This window comes from Cryptotermes secundus, unplaced genomic scaffold (assembly GCF_002891405.2).
Source record: "Cryptotermes secundus unplaced genomic scaffold, Csec_1.0 scaffold609, whole genome shotgun sequence".
Taxonomy (NCBI): Eukaryota; Metazoa; Arthropoda; class Insecta; order Blattodea; family Kalotermitidae; genus Cryptotermes; species Cryptotermes secundus.
In genome coordinates this window covers 1-3,245 of record NW_019727102.1, presented here as the reverse complement: position 1 = coordinate 3,245, position 3,245 = coordinate 1, and the positions used below count along the sequence as shown (strand labels likewise).

Sequence of the window (3,245 nt, the reverse complement as noted above, 5' to 3'; positions counted from 1 at the left end):
AATGAACGGATTAATGAATCAATAAATTTATAAATAAGCAGATTGATACGAAGTAAATGAATAAATAAAACGTAAGCAAAAATAAAAAAAATGGTCACGACCGTATGACTATTGTTCACGCCGTGGGAAGTATCGCATGTTTAGTTCCAAGATTAAAAAAGACAGGAATTTATTAAGAAAGAATTAAAATTGATATAGAATCATGTTGCTAACAAAGTCGCTTAAAAATTCACAATGAAAAATATAAAGAAAGAATTACAGATATACAGTGTTTAAGTATTAGTTATAATACATAAAATGTCCCATAGAGTATCACGTGATAAAGAGTTGTCTGTAGGGTCTGTAGGTAATCGGAGCGATCGGAGCCCCGGTTCGGTTCAGTTCAGTTTAATCTTTCGGTCCGGTTGCGGTCGGTCGGTATCGTCACGTGTGTGTGTTTGCTGTGGTTAAGTTTGAACAGCAGTGTAAGTGCCGTGCCCTAATTACACGCTTGAAAATATCTGAAGCGTTAAATCTCATTACTTTCGCACTAAGTCCATGCAATAAACTTGTGTAATCATATGTTGTTATGCCAAGTATATAAAGATTCGGAAAAGTCAATTGGAATTTCGTGTAATAACAAAAATTGAATGACACCATTCTAAACTGAATTTTAAATTACTGTCTTCTTTATGAAGCGTGACTTGTTGAACGCAGAAAGTAATTCCAAAAGATTAATTTGCATAGGCGTACATATGTCAGTTAATTATGTTTGAATATTTGCAAATCGTAGCTCCTCACACGCTTTAGAATGTTATCTAGAAATTGAGTATTGATATCGATTCCGTTCATGGGTTGTAACACCGTACTGATGTAGGCGATGGTGTCGACGTTTCGGATGTACATACTGCCTCCATTTTCCGGGCCGAAGCGTGCACACTTTCTGTGTGCGTATAGAATCCGTTTCGAAAAACAGTGGTGAGGTCAGAAAGGACAGTGGACCGAGAAAGTTGTGTAGCCGGCCCTTTTAAGGGCCTTGAAATGCACCAAAAACGCCGTCACTTGATGTCCCCGAGCGGTCAAACACCTGCCCCCAAGTATTCAGCAGGGTTAAGGTTGCTGTAGGTCGGCTGTAGCTAGCGGAAGGGATGGGAAGGAAGGCGCAAGCATGAAGAAGGGTGTATCATGGGAGTGAGATGAGCATGGACAGGGGTTGTATGATGTCTGAAACATGCCGATATAATATCAAGGTTTCCAGTTCGAAAGAACCCTATAAAGTCTGGCAGATTTCTTAAATACCGTCAGACCTGTGCTATTACCGCTTTAACTACACTGATTAGGCAGTTGACTGGGGCTATCCACAAAATCAAGTGTTTTTTTTTGTGCCAGAGGAAAGAAACGACGCAAATTTCTGTTTAGGTTTAGAATTTATAAACAAAATTCAAATTACATTAATTGTCTCTCCCCGAACGAACGTATAATGGAATTTGCATGCATGAATGGCTGTTAACAGGTCTAATCACTAAGATTTTCGGCCTTCATGTCTTTTCGGTCGCTTTTCATTTCTTTTTGCATGGTTTTTCTATTTGCGTCCATCCTGGCCAGCAGGAGTTCCAACATTTGTTGTGTCCGTTTCTTTTAATTTTTATTTTTTTTATTGATAACTGAATTTATTAATTGCTTATAACTCATAATGTTATAAAGTGAAGAATGCTTAATATGAAGGTCGAAATAAACAATTTTCTTGAAAGATCCCCAAAATGATATTAAATAAATGTTTGATAATACTACCAAATGTCAGACGTTTCCATAAGCTGTATACTTTATCTTAAAGCTTTGATAATGCGTCATAGGTAAAACTAATATGAGGAAGCTTACTGAGTAGATACATTTAAATCATCGATGCTTAAAATTTGTAAAATATTTTCAGACGATTAGTTTTACAAGGCAAGGGATGTTTTAAATTGTTAATAACGACTTTACTTTAAAAAATTAGCGAATATTACTTGAGTGCAGTAAGTTTATAGCATAAGATAAAAACGATAAGTTGGCAGCTATCCATACTCGACAAAATCCAAATGGAGGCTAGGTTCAATCATATTAAGGATACGTTACAAGTTTGTCGACGTTTTAAGAAACGCAGATAATGATAGAACATACTGCCAGCAATTGTTTAATCAGGCATTTCATGTGTTTATTTAGTGCAGTTAAGTATTTCATTGTTTCCGAAGGTTTATTGAAACGATTGTCTTTATAAGTTGTCCTCGTGGTTCTTCATTATACAGAGGATTTTCTTGTTACCGGTATCTTAACCTTCTCGCGACGGCTGATCTTCCAAAAGCGTACAGAAAGTGAACTGCTTATAAAACTAAAGAGATCATTATAAATTTAAAATTCTGTCTTACTACGAATAAAATAAAATGGATATCCATTGTGAGGAATGAGAGCTTCAAAACGTGTGAATTGTGTTGAGCGTAAAGCGAGTGGAGTGAGAATCGAAGCATGCAGTGAGTGCTTAGAAATAAATTAACCCCTCTTCCTTTTTGAAAATAGTGAATCAAATTTGTATGGAGTGTGTAAATCAAGTAGTCTCAGACAGTTTGGGCAGCGAAAATGTTTAGAATGCGAATTCGGTGTTGTGATAGAAGTGAAGTCATTAACTCAAGAAGCGCGATAAAATGTAGAGTAGCAAGTTTCATCATCGGCGTCACCGACTGCAAGATCAGCGCCATCTGCAGCGTCATGATTAAAGTAGGTGGCCAGTTTGTCTCCCCGTTGTTTTCCGGTCATAAGGGTCCCTGGCTGGATCGTTTAGAACTACATAATCCACACGATCCGCATTGTATCAGGCGGTGTTTGGACAGATGTGTCGTCGCAGGGATTTGTAGTATGTAAGCATCAAGTTAGCTTCCTGTATTTCAGAATCACTACATATTTAAGGAAGTTTTTACTGTTTTTTATGTGTTGCTGTGTTTCCCCGCCCCTTACGTCAGGCGATGTTTGGTTTCTGTGATAGGCAGGTAGACAACTTTAGATACAGTTTCGTGCCAGTGCGCGGGTTCTCACTGGTAGCCTGGTAGCTTAGTGCTCCGGCAGGCTGCAGGAAACTTGACACCCCTGTGATTCGGCCAGTGGCGGACGGAAGCAAGAGTCGGAGGGCTGGAGGAAGGACACATCAAATTAACCGGCAAAAGAAATACCACTCTTGAATGGTCAAATTGTTCTATATGCATCTGACATGTAAGGACACTCATTTGGCAAAAATC

At 38.3% G+C, this 3,245-nt stretch overlaps 1 long non-coding RNA gene across 1 annotated transcript; it reads left to right on the top strand.

Moving 5' to 3' along the window:
• The first annotated feature begins 385 nt into the window (after nucleotides 1–385).
• LOC117282305 lies at nucleotides 386–2,684 on the top strand. Its single transcript, XR_004513024.1, has 2 exons — nucleotides 386–464; nucleotides 2,265–2,684. It is a non-coding gene; the product is annotated as an uncharacterized LOC117282305 (long non-coding RNA).
• Nucleotides 2,685–3,245: the final 561 nt, after the last annotated feature.